This window comes from Filicampus tigris, chromosome 20 (assembly GCF_054856515.1).
Source record: "Filicampus tigris isolate MCC_2025a chromosome 20, RoL_Ftig_1.0, whole genome shotgun sequence".
NCBI lineage: Eukaryota > Metazoa > Chordata > Actinopteri > Syngnathiformes > Syngnathidae > Filicampus > Filicampus tigris.
The window spans coordinates 1388285-1401720 of NC_141236.1; the positions used below are offsets into that span (position 1 = coordinate 1388285).

The 13436-nt window shown below is 45.0% G+C and overlaps 1 long non-coding RNA gene across 1 annotated transcript; it reads right to left on the minus strand.

The window, feature by feature from the left end:
• Positions 1–12411, minus strand: LOC147127802 (uncharacterized). Its single transcript, XR_015083885.1, has 2 exons — positions 12196–12411; positions 1–11865 (listed from the first exon to the last, which is right to left on the minus strand). It is a non-coding gene; the product is annotated as an uncharacterized LOC147127802 (long non-coding RNA).
• Positions 12412–13436: the final 1025 nt, after the last annotated feature.

Consider the following 13436-nt stretch of genomic DNA (forward strand, 5'->3'; position numbering starts at 1 on the left):
TAAGTTTAAACTGCCGGCTTCTTTTAGTTGAATTCAAACATATTGACATACAAATGACACACAAAATTGACACATAATGGACATACGATTTACATAAACTGTAAGGAAAATATATTCCCTCTGCTTTCAAGTAATATTTTTGGTTGTTTATCCCTTTTCTTTAAACCTATTATCTAGTTTTGAAAATACAGTTCTCAACCCGGGTTGTTATTTTAATAAATTCTAATTTTACCTTTAAATCTATTTATGTGACCCTACCTTTGTTTTGAATAAAGTTCAGTAAAGGCAGGTATCTTGTTCAAATCACTTAAGTCCACCTTTAAATCTCAACCATTTCTGCTTTGTTGCTTAAACCAATCAACAATTCAATAACACCATTACAGCATCATTATGTATGGTTGACAAAAAATAAAAGTGACACAATGTACAAACTCAAAACAATTCAGCAAAAGACTGAACTAATCCAAGTATTCAAATGTCTCTGGTTCAATCATTCATGTTCTTCTGAATGTCCGAATAGTCAATCCTGAGTTTAGAGTCCACTGCGGTGTAGCAGAGAAAACAACAGATAGATCCTACCAGGTCCGATGGATATTAAAACGTCCCGCAATTGCTCTCCGCTCCTGCGTGAGAGACAGTTCAAGGGGTTCGTGGGTGGCTCGCCATCTTGCGTCTCGCACAAAGAATCCAACTCCGTTAAGAGTTCAGACGTTTCTGAATCAAACCTTAGTAGCCTATCATAACAACAAAATAATATGCATAAATAACCCAATTAGTACATCGGGTAACTTCAATTACAAGTTAAAGTCCGTTTGCTGTCGAATGAAACGAATACAAATAAAATGACGCAGTTTCAATAATGGCGGTGGCAGGTGGAAAAAAAACATCGCAGAGACATTGTATCACGACCCGCATTCTATTAGGCACCAATTCACCGTTTACAGCCATCATTTTAACATAAAACAACATAAATTCGACATCTTAGCTTCTTTTTTTCATCAATTGACCAATACAATATTATAAAATGTTCGTTGCATAAAAGAAAATACAAGTCTTAAACTCACCAAGTCCCGTTCAGTAATTAGTACATCACCAATGTAGAACAGGTTGTGAAAAATAAAAAATACAAAAAATAAGTCTTTCTCCGTACAAAAATAGCATTCGATAGCTCGGTTTCCTTCTATTTTTTCTTTTTTCGTTTAGCAGCAGCTCCGCGAGGACTTACTGCACCTTCGTCGTTTTCAGAAAGAACGAGGGAAAAAAAGTAAATATAAAGTGCGCATTTCTGATTTGCACAGTTTTCAACCTTGTAACATACTTTTAAGATATGTTTATCTATTTAGTATTTACAATGCATGTATTTCCTTAACGACTGTTTTTATTAACAGGCTCTTATTTTATGACACTATGTTAACCTGGGTTACACCCTCCCCGCTTAAATCTATGCAAGTCCCTTTGCATAATGCATTGTCAAACTACTTCATTCTCATGAGTCTCAATTGAACTAGTTACAGCTTCACTTAAGGTCTGGAACAAAGATTGGACTATGCTGACAAGGAGGTTCCCTAATTGAGGGTAGGTCAACTGTTTGGGTTTTGTTCTCTCTCGAGAAGATCTTCTGACCACTGGTTCTGCTTCAGAGACAATTTCTTCATTGTCATCTGTTGTAGACTCTTTTTCATTTTCTTGAGTTTTAGTTATTTCCTCATTGTTCGGCTCGGCTGAATCTGGGGCATTGTCCATTTCATTCTGATAAGAATTTGGTTTCCCTTCCTTTTCAAGTGCATTCTTTCCAAGTACAATTTCCATTTCAGGTGATTTTTCCACTTCAGGTGATTTTTCAGTGTCAGATAAATCTTTTGGCACATCATCAGGAAATGTCAAAAGTACTGGAACTTTAGCATTATCTGATTCAGGTTGTTGATCAGCAAGATTTGAATGAGTTCCGGGAAGAACGACCTCGTATTCCTCAAGTGACCTAGAGATCTCCCGTGGAGGACCTGAAGGGTGATACAAGGGATAGTTTTCCTCTTCCTCAGAGTTGTATTCAAGTTCAGGTTCTTCAGGATCAGGTATTGGATGTTGTCGTGTGCTTGGCCGACGGGGCTTGTCTTGGACTGTAGGAGAATTTACAGGGGCAGTTGGCAAAAATCCGCATGGTAACAAAAGGTCTCTGTGAAGAGTTCTAGTAGGACCATTGTGATGCTCTGGCCTTACTGTATACACAGGCAAGTTATCCTTTTGACTAATGACCACATGGACAACGGACTCCCACCTATCAGCCAACTTGTGTTTACCCCTGATTCGGATATTCTTCACAAGCACACGATCACCAATAGCTAGGACAGATTCAATTACATGTTTGTCATATCTGCTTTTATTACGTTCAGCAGCTTTAGCAGCATTTCTGATAGCCAGTTGGTAACTCTCATGGAGATGAGATTTGAGAGTTTTGACATACTGCGAATGAGATTGTTGCTGACAATGGTTCAGAGGAAGATTGAAGGCAAGGTCTATTGGTAGTCGAGGCTGCCTACCAAACATTAACTCGTAAGGCGTAAATCCTGTGCTGTCATGTTTGGTACAGTTATACGCATGTACGAGTGGCTTCACAAAGTCACGCCAGTGCCTCTTGTCTTCATCTTTGAGTGTACCTAGCATGTTTAGTAATGTCCTCTTGAATCTTTCCACAGGGTTTCCCCTGGGATGATAAGGTGAGGTTCTAACTTTCTGTATTCCAGCGAAGTCACACAGTTCTTTGATAGTTTTTGATTCAAAGTCTGCTCCTTGATCACTATGCAGCTTCTCTGGAAAACTATAGTGGATGATGAAGTTTTCCCACAGTGCCTTCGCTACTGTTCGAGCTTTTTGGTTTGGAGTAGGAGTTGCAACAGCATACTTTGTGAAAAAGTCTGTGATTACAAGGACATCCTTCGTGGCACTGCGGTCTGGTTCGATAGATAAAAAGTCAATACATACTAACTCCAGGGGTCTGGTAACATGTATGTTTACCAAGGGTGCGGCCTTCTCTGGTAGTGTTTTCCGGCAGACGCACCTGTGACAAATTTTGATTTTTTGCTCGATGTCTGAGGCCATTTTCGGCCAGAAAAATCTGGTTCTGGCTAGGTCAAGAGTACGGTCAAAACCAAGATGGCCCATGTCATCATGAAGACTTTTTAACGCCATGGGTCTCAGGCTTTCAGGAAGAATGAGTTGATACTGGGTTTCACCAATGTTTCTCTTCCGGTATAAAACTCCATTCTGCAGCTGAAATTTTTTTAGTTCACGTAGAAAGATGGGGAGTTGTGAAATTTCTTTCCGTACAGTAGGAGCAGATGTTTCACCTGTTTCAAGCTGGTGTATAATTTCATTTATAGCAGGGTCATTTCTTTGACTTTGTCTTAACTCCTCTTCTGACATGCTTGGAATGACAGGAAGAATATCACACTGATCAAAACTATCAGGAATAGCATCAGCGGACATGGACAAAGACATTACAAGTGGGTAAGTAAAAGCATTGTCATCTGAATCAAGAGATTGTAGAACTAGATGTTTTTCACAGATTGCTTTTACTGCATGAGGAACATGATTGAAAGGATCTGTACCAGGTAAGTGATGTTGGACAAACTGGCGAATTCTCTCTTGTTCCTTCAAGGAGACACTATCATTTATTGGCTCAGGGTGTGGACGACGAGATAAGCCATCGGCATCAGCGTTTTGATTGCCTGCTCTGTACCGAAGATGAAATTCAAAGGAGGAGAGGGCAGACAGCCAGCGATAGCTTGTTGCATCCAACTTGGCGGTTGTCAAAATGTAAGTGAGAGGGTTACTGTCAGTTATTACCGTGAAAGGACTTCCATACAAGTAATCACAAAACTTCTCCGTTACAGCCCACTTGAGGGCAAGAAACTCAAGTTTGTGAGCAGGGTAACGGCTTTCGCTTGTTGATAGTCCTCTGCTCGCGTATGCAATTACACGCATCTCTCCGTCCTGCTCTTGATAAAGAGCTGCCCCCAACCCGGTCGTACTTGCATAAGATGGGGTTGGCAAAGCCCAAAACTGGAGCAGAAGTCAGTTTGTTTATTATAGTTTCAAATGCTTGTTGGCAACTTTCTGTCCATCTTTCTCCAAAAAGAGATTTTGGCTGGAAGTATTGGACATTGTTTGACTTGGAGCCATTTCTCTTCCTCAGTGGTGGATATCCGGCTGTAAGGCTGGTAAGAGGTTTGACAATTTTAGAAAAGGCTTTAATAAACCTTCTGTAATATCCCGCGAATCCTAAGAAGGAGCGCAGCTCTTTCAAATCCTTGGGACTTGGCCATGTTCTTAAGGCTGCAACTTTTTCAGGGTCTGTTTCAACACCACGCTGGGAAACAATGTGGCCCAAGTACTTCACGGATGTCTGAAAAAATATGCACTTTTCAAGTGACAGCTTTAGACCATATTCTCTGAGACGATTAATCACATGGAGAAGTCGGGTTTCATGTTCTTCGAGTGTTTCTGAAAACACTATAAGGTCATCCAGGAAGACGAGGACTTCTTTGAGGTTGATGTCACCCATACATTTCTCCATCAGCCTTTGAAATGTGCTGGCCGCGTTTGTAACACCCTGAGGCATCCGGTTAAATTCAAAGAACCCCATTGGACATGTAAAGGCTGTCTTGTGCTTGTCTGTCTCGTCTACCTCGATTTGGTAGTATCCACTCTTAAGATCAAGGACCGAGAACCACTTTGATCCTGTGAGTGCTGAAAAGGCTTCTTCCATATTAGGGAGTGCATAGGCATCTTTGATTGTGTTCAAATTCAGTTTTCGGTAATCAACAAAAAGTCTTACATCTCCGTTTTTCTTCCTAACCACAACTATTGGCGAGGAAAACGGCGATGCAGACTCGCGGATTATTCCTACTTCACTCAGTTCTTGTAAATGCTGGCATACTATGTCTTGTGGTCGTATTGGACGAGGTCTATGTTTGAAGGGAGTTTCATCACTTAGTTTGATTTGGTGCTTGACTTTGTTAGTGCAACCGAAATCTGTATCATGTAGTGAGAATACTTCGGGCATAGCACTCAACTTCTGTATGATTCGCTCCTTCCACTCGGCAGGAACTGAGGAATCAGAAAAATTTAGATTGAGCTTTGTAGGCCTCAAGTTGGATTTCTGCTTGGTTTTCACTACCTCTTGCACAGCATGGATTTCTGCAATGACACTTTTCGCAGGAATAAATATGTCATGTTCACTTTCATTACGTAGGACAACTGCAATCTTCTGTGAGTGGTTTTCAGGAAGGGTAAGTAAACAATTGGTAACAACAACTCCACCAGGCAAGGAGGATGAAGAGGGAGACTCAACCACTACCCACTTCCCTGGAGTTTCGGTGTTTACATGAACGACTCCCTCCAGGACTTGACTTTTTCCAGCAGGAAGGATTTCAGGCTCTTTTCCCGACAGAGTGACAAGACCAATATTGCCATCATCTTTCATTTTGTGCCTCTGTTGCAACACGCTCAGTACCACTCGGTATCCATGTGGGAGGACACTGAGATCTGTGTCTGTCAAAAGTAGACTTTCGAAGAGAGGGTCAAGTGTGTTAGTGCCAATCAAGAGAGAAGACTGGACATTAGAGCGTGTGTCTGGAACAATTAATGCAAGAGAGGACACAGTGAGTTCAGTTCCAAAGCAATCTTTTGGGAAGGTAATATCAACACCAATATAACCAGAATATGGAACATTTTCACCATTTGCGGCTTCAACTTCCAACAGATCTTGTATTGAATGGATTTTCAGGTGTGAGAGATAGCTTTTGTAGAAAGACTGGGACACGGTGGTCACTTGCGATCCGGTATCAAGAAGGCAATTGCAAGTTTGTTCATTGATTTGTACTCGAGCAGTGTATTTAGCTCCAATCAGACCTTTGGGTATTTTCACAGTAGCAGGTCGGTTATGGCCTGGAGGTGGGGCTCGATGGCGAGCGCCTGGTGGCCGGGCCTGCACCCATGGGGCCCGGCCGGGCTCAGCCCGAAAAGGACACGTGGGTCCCCCTTCCCATGGGCTCACCACTGGTGGGAGGGGCCAAAGGGGTCGGGTGCCGTGTGAGCTGGGCGGCGGCGGAAGACGGGGACCTTGGCGGTCCGATCCCCGGCGGCAAAAACTAGCTCTTGGGACATGGAATGTCACCTCTCTGGCAGGGAAGGAGCCTGAGCTGGTGTGTGAGGCTGAGAGGTTCCGATTAGATATAGTCAGGCTCACCTCCACGCACAGCTTGGGTTCTGGTCCCAGTCCTCTCGAGAGGGGTTGGACACTCTTCCACTCTGGAGTTGCCCAGGGTGAGAGGCGCCGAGCAGGTGTGGGCATACTTATTGCCCCCCGGCTTGGCGCCTGTACATTGGGGTTTACCCCGGTGGACGAGAGGGTAGCCTCCCTCCGCCTGAGGGTGGGGGGACGGGTCCTGACTGTTGTTTGTGCTTATCCACCAAACGGCAGCGCATAGTACCCACCCTTTTTGGAGTCCTTGGAGGGTGTGCTGGAGGGCGCTCCACCTGGGGACTCCATCGTTCTGCTGGGGGACTTCAATGCTCACGTGGGCAATGACAGTGAGACCTGGAGAGGTGTGATTGGGAGGAACGGCCCCCCCGATCTGAACCCGAGCGGTGTTCGGTTACTGGACTTCTGTGCTCATCACGGATTGTCCATAACGAACACCATGTTCAAGCATAAGGGTGTCCATATGTGCACTTGGCACCAGGATACCCTAGGCCGCAGTTCGATGATCGACTTTGTAGTCGTATCATCGGACTTGCGGCCGCATGTTTTGGACACTCGGGTGAAGAGAGGGGCGGAGCTGTCAACTGATCACCATCTGGTGGTGAGTTGGCTCCGATGGTGGGGGAAGATGCCGGTCCGACCTGGCAGACCCAAACGTATTGTGAGGGTTTGCTGGGAACGTCTGGCAGAATCCCCTGTCAGAAGGAGTTTCAACTCCCACCTCCGGCAGAACTTTTCCCACGTCCCGGGGGAAGCGGGGGACATCGAGTCCGAGTGGACCATGTTTCGTGCCTCCATTGTTGAGGCGGCCGATCGGAGCTGTGGCCGCAAGGTGGTCGGTGCCTGTCGTGGCGGCAATCCCCGAACCCGCTGGTGGACACCAGCGGTAAGGGATGCTGTCCAGCTGAAGAAGGAGTCCTATCGGGCCTTTTTGGCCTGCGGGACCCCGGAGGCAGCTGACGGGTACCGGCTGGCCAAGCGGAATGCAGCTCTGGCGGTTGCTGAGGCAAAAACCCGGGTGTGGGAGGAGTTCGGGGAGGCCATGGAAAATGACTTCCGGACGGCTTCGAGGAAATTCTGGTCCACCATCCGGCGTCTCAGGAGGGGGAAGCAGTGCACCATTAACACTGTTTATAGTGGAGATGGGGTGCTGCTGACCTCAACTCGGGACGTTGTGGGTCGGTGGGGAGAGTACTTCGAAGACCTCCTCAATTCCACCGACACGCCTTCCACTGAGGAAGCAGAGCCTGGAGACTCTGAGGTGGGCTCTCCTATCTCTGGGGTTGAAGTCACCGAGGTAGTCAAAAAGCTCCTCGGTGGCAAAGCCCCGGGGGTGGATGAGATCCGCCCGGAGTTCATAAAGGCTCTGGATGTTGAGGGGCTGTCATGGTTGACACGTCTCTTCAACATCGCGTGGACATCGGGGACAGTGCCTCTGGATTGGCAGACCGGGGTGGTGGTCCCCCTTTTTAAGAAGGGGGACCGGAGGGTGTGCTCCAATTACAGAGGGATCACACTCCTCAGCCTCCCCGGCAAGGTCTATTCAGGGGTGCTGGAGAGGAGGGTCCGTCGGAAGGTCGAATCCCGGATTCAGGAGGAGCAATGTGATTTTCGTCCTGGCCGTGGAACAGTGGACCAGCTCTACACCCTCAGCAGGGTCCTCGAGGGTGCATGGGAGTTTGCCCAACCGGTCTACATGTGTTTTGTGGACTTGGAGAAGGCGTTCGACCGTGTCCCTCGGGGAGTTCTGTGGGGGGTGCTTCGGGAGTACGGGGTACCGAGCCCCCTGATAAGGGCTGTCCGCTCCCTGTACCACCGATGCCAGAGTTTGGTCTGAATTGCCGGCAGTAAGTCGGATTCGTTTCCTGTGGGGGTTGGACTCCGCCAAGGCTGCCCTTTGTCACCGATTCTGTTCATAACCTTTATGGACAGAATTTCTAGGCGCAGCCGAGGTGTCGAGGGGGTCCGGTTTGGTGGCCTCACGATTGCATCTCTGCTTTTTGCAGATGATGTGGTACTGTTGGCTTCTTCAAGCCGCGATCTCCAACTCTCGCTGGAGCGGTTCGCAGCCGAGTGTGAAACGGTCGGAATGAAGATCAGCACCTCCAAATCTGAGACCATGGTCCTCAGTCGGAAAAGGGTGGCGTGCCCTCTCCGGGTCGGGGATGAGATTCTGCCCCAAGTGGAGGAGTTCAAGTATCTTGGGGTCTTGTTCACGAGTGAGGGTAAGATGGAACGGGAGATCGACAGGCGGATCGGTGCAGCGTCTGCTGTGATGCAGACCCTGTATCGGTCTGTCGTGGTGAAGAAGGAGCTTAGCCGAAAGGCGAAGCTCTCAATTTACCGGTCGATCTACGTTCCTACTCTCACCTATGGTCATGAGCTGTGGGTCATGACCGAAAGAACAAGATCTCGGATACAAGCGGCCGAAATGGGTTTCCTTCGCAGGGTGTCCGGGCTCTCCCTTAGAGATAGGGTGAGAAGTTCGGCCATCCGGGAGGGACTCAGAGTCGAGCCGCTGCTCCTCCGCATCGAGAGGAGCCAGTTGAGGTGGCTCGGGCATCTGATTAGGATGCCTCCTGGACGCCTCCCTGGTGAGGTGTTCCGGGCATGTCCCACCGGCAGGAGACCCCGAGGACGACCCAGAACACGCTGGAGAGACTATGTCTCCCGGCTTGCCTGGGAACGCCTTGGGATCCTTCCGGAAGAGCTGGAGGATGTTGCTGGGGAGAGGGAAGTCTGGGCTTCCCTGCTGAAGCTGCTGCCTCCGCGACCCGACTTCGGATAAGCGGGAGATAATGGATGGATGGATGGAGGTCGGTTATGCAGAAACCTCTCTTTGGGTTTACGTGATTGTTCAGTGGGACTAGTCTCAGTTTCAGTTTAAGCACTCATTTGTCCCGCCATGAGTGCTACTTTTAGTTTAAAGGCTGGGTCTGACTGTTTTGCTTATCCCAAAGTGATTGTTTCTCTCTCAGTTGTTTTCTTTTATCCGCAACTAAGGATGGATTTGGCTCATTGGTACATGAGGAAACGATGTGACCATCTTCGCCGCACTGGAAGCAGTACCAAGGCTTTGGCCTTTTTTTCGCAGCTTGAGGTGACAAGGGAATTTGCTCAAGTACGTTATGTTCAGGTTTCATCTTGGTATTATCTGTCGGTGGATTATGTATTTTCTTACGGCTTTGTGGCTTCATCTTGGTGATATGGCTCTGGAGCTCGGTGATTTGTGCTCTTAATTCTGTAACCATGTCGGTTTGAGGAACTTCCACTGGGTGTTCATTGGGAGGTTTCAATCTTGTCAGTTGACTTTGTAGCTGGATTATTTGTGTTTGCATTTCAGCGAGATCAGTTTGCATCGTGGGATCTGAGATGCTAGCATTGGCAGCAATAGCTTGAGATCCTACTTTTGGTCTGGAAACAGCAAAATGTTTCTTCATCCGACTTTCCTTTGCAATATGCTTGTCTTCTTCTACTCTCAAATGTAGCAGTAGCTTAGCGAATGTAGGTGGTTTATCTTTAATTTTTTCAAGCTGAAGATCTGCTAACAGGGCATTATCCCAACATCCACGACAGAATTGACGAAGAAGGTGTCGGTCAGCTTCACTGGCAACTACACCACCTCTGTTCAAAGCTTTGGAGAGAGCTATTTGCAAACGGTGGAGATAGTGTGAGGGCTTTTCACCTGGGTCCTGAAGTGTGTTGAGGAATTTGGCAAAAAGCTCATCGCCATCTTCTACTGTGCCAAAAGCTGAGTTCAGCAATTCAAGATAAGCTGATGGTAAGGCGTTTGGTCCAAGAGGTTTCACCATACTTGCAGCTGGAAACACAAGACTGTCTAAGATCTTGCGTGAACGGTGCAAATCGGATAGATCAGGATCTTGAAGTATGAGCTCAACACTGTGGCGCCATGTATCAAAATCAACCTCATGACTAGGAATAGGTATTTTACCTGAAAACTGTCTGAGGCGGAAAGACGAACTCATCTGTGAGACAGGAGCTTCACTTCGGACTATGTGCTCTACAACAACTTTTTGCACCTCCGGATGAGTTAAAAAGCTTATTGGTATATCAGATGGAAGATCAGCTTGTGGATGGTTGACTCACCCAAGAGGATTGAGGTTTACGTCAGGTTTAGTCGGTTCCAAATTTCACTTTGGAGTTGGTCATTGACTTGTGTTGGTCTATCACCAGTTGTTGTTGGTTCACTTTGCCTCTCTGAAATAGAGCTCAAACTTTCAGGTGTTTCTGGGTTGCTTGCAACTGACTGTCCACATTTAGAAAGGTGCTCATGCAAAACAGCTTCGAAAGGTTTTCCGCTTATCTTGGCAATTTTCTGCAGTTCTCTGAAAAAACTGTGGGCTGCGCTGTTTGTAACAGCTGATATATACTCAGTTGACAGAGCTCTAATTTGGTAGGTGACTTCGTTCGAGCACTCAAGTGTGTAGGGCAATAAGGGTTCAAGAGCTGTCAAGGCAGCTCCACCCTCATACTCCACAATGGCACTGTTGTGGTAGGGAGACTGTGGTTCATCTATTTTTAATGTTCTAGCAATTCTCCCATACCTGTTCAGAAAGTCAGTTAATTCTTCATCAACGTCTGTGTCAGTGATCCCACTAATTGTAACTGAGTTTGGGGCTTTAACATTTTCTTCATCAACTATTTCCATTTTTTTTCTCCGTCTTGGCCTATTTGAATGTCTGGGTCAAGGAAAATATTTGGTATATTCACTACTCCTGGCTGGCTTGCCACTTCTGTAACACTTCTGGAGTGACTACAGTTAAATAGATCAATGGACCAGAACTAAGTTCGACTATTTGAAGTAGTAGTAATTAATATAAACCAATTGAATGACCACAGACCAAGAATAAGTTTAAACTGCCGGCTTCTTTTAGTTGAATTCAAACATATTGACATACAAATGACACACAAAATTGACACATAATGGACATACGATTTACATAAACTGTAAGGAAAATATATTCCCTCTGCTTTCAAGTAATATTTTTGGTTGTTTATCCCTTTTCTTTAAACCTATTATCTAGTTTTGAAAATACAGTTCTCAACCCGGGTTGTTATTTTAATAAATTCTAATTTTACGTTTAAATCTATTTATGTGACCCTACCTTTGTTTTGAATAAAGTTCAGTAAAGGCAGGTATCTTGTTCAAATCACTTAAGTCCACCTTTAAATCTCAACCATTTCTGCTTTGTTGCTTAAACCAATCAACAATTCAATAACACCATTACAGCATCATTATGTATGGTTGACAAAAAAATAAAAGTGACACAATGTACAAACTCAAAACAATTCAGCAAAAGACTGAACTAATCCAAGTATTCAAATGTCTCTGGTTCAATCATTCATGTTCTTCTGAATGTCTGAATAGTCAATCCTGAGTTTAGAGTCCACTGCTGTGTAGCAGAGAAAACAACAGATAGATCCTACCAGGTCCGATGGATATTAAAACGTCCCGCAATTGCTCTCCGCTCCTGCGTGAGAGACAGTTCAAGGGGTTCGTGGGTGGCTCGCCATCTTGCGTCTCGCACAAAGAATCCAACTCCGTTAAGAGTTCAGACGTTTCTGAATCAAACCTCAGTAGCCTATCATAACAACAAAATAATATGCATAAATAACCCAATTAGTACATCGGGTAACTTCAATTACAAGTTAAAGTCCGTTTACTGTCGAATGAAACGAATACAAATAAAATGACGCAGTTTCAATAATGGCGGTGGCAGGTGGAAAAAAAACATCGCAGAGACATTGTATCACGACCCGCATTCTATTAGGCACCAGTTCACCGTTAACAGCCATCATTTTAACATAAAACAACATAAATTCGACATCTTAGCTTCTTTTTTTCATCAATTGACCAATACAATATTATAAAATGTTCGTTGCATAAAAGAAAATACAAGTCTTAAACTCACCAAGTCCCGTTCAGTAATTAGTACATCACCAATGTAGAACAGGTTGTGAAAAATAAAAAATACAAAAAATAAGTCTTTCTCCGTACAAAAATAGCATTCGATAGCTCGGTTTCCTTCTATTTTTTCTTTTTTCGTTTAGCAGCAGCTCCGCGAGGACTTACTGCACCTTCGTCGTTTTCAGAAAGAACGAGGGAAAAAAACTAAATATAAAGTGCGCATTTCTGGTCACATGCGTCACGACGTTAAGTCGCTACGTGTCCTTCAAAATAAAAGTTTTGATAAATAGTTTAATCATTTTATACAAATACAAAAACATTAATAAATTTGCACAGTTTTCAACCTTGTAACATACTTTTAAGATATGTTTATCTATTTAGTATTTACATGTATTTCCTTAACGACTGTTTTTATTAACAGGCTCTTATTTTATGACACTATGTTAACCTGGGAGGTCCACTGATAGTGTAGTGGTACACACGCCTGAGTTGTGTGCGGGCAGCGTGGGATCGATTCCCGCTCAGTGACAGTGTCTATGTGTGCCCTGCGACTGGCTGGCGACCAGTTCGGGGTGTAGTCTGCCTTCGCCCATTGACGGCTGGGATAGGCTCCAGCAACTCCCCGCGACTCTGTATAGGATAAGTGGGTTGGAAGATGACATGACATGATGACATGTTAACCTGGGTTACACAGGGTACAATTGCACTACCTAAAAACCCTGTGAGCAGACAAAGGTGCAAGCACAGAGATATCAAGTATCACTTTATCAGAGAACATGTGAATAGTGGAAGGATAAACTTAGAGTACTGTCCTACTGAGCAAATGGTTGCAGATCTGTTAACCAAACCAGCGACTAAGTTAAAGCTGAGAATTTTTGTGAAAAATTTATTTGGCACTTAAATGCATTGACTGCATGATGTATTTGTTTTCATTTGCCTTTGAGGGAAGTTTATTTTGTTTTCATGTAACGCATTGAGCTAAGTGCGAGTGGGGGTGTTAAACATTGATTTGTTGGTGCGCCCTTACTCTTTATGTTACGGTACAATGATACTACTGATTCAATGTTATGTTACGTGATGATGTTACAATGCTCACGCAAGTGGAACGGAGCACAACATTTTGTATTGAGTCGAGTAGAAGAAGAGGTTAAAAAAAATAAACGCCAGTTTGGAGGCTGAAATGAAAACAACCATGTTCCACTTATTCTCCACTACGCGGAGATGATTTTGAATCACCGCTCCACC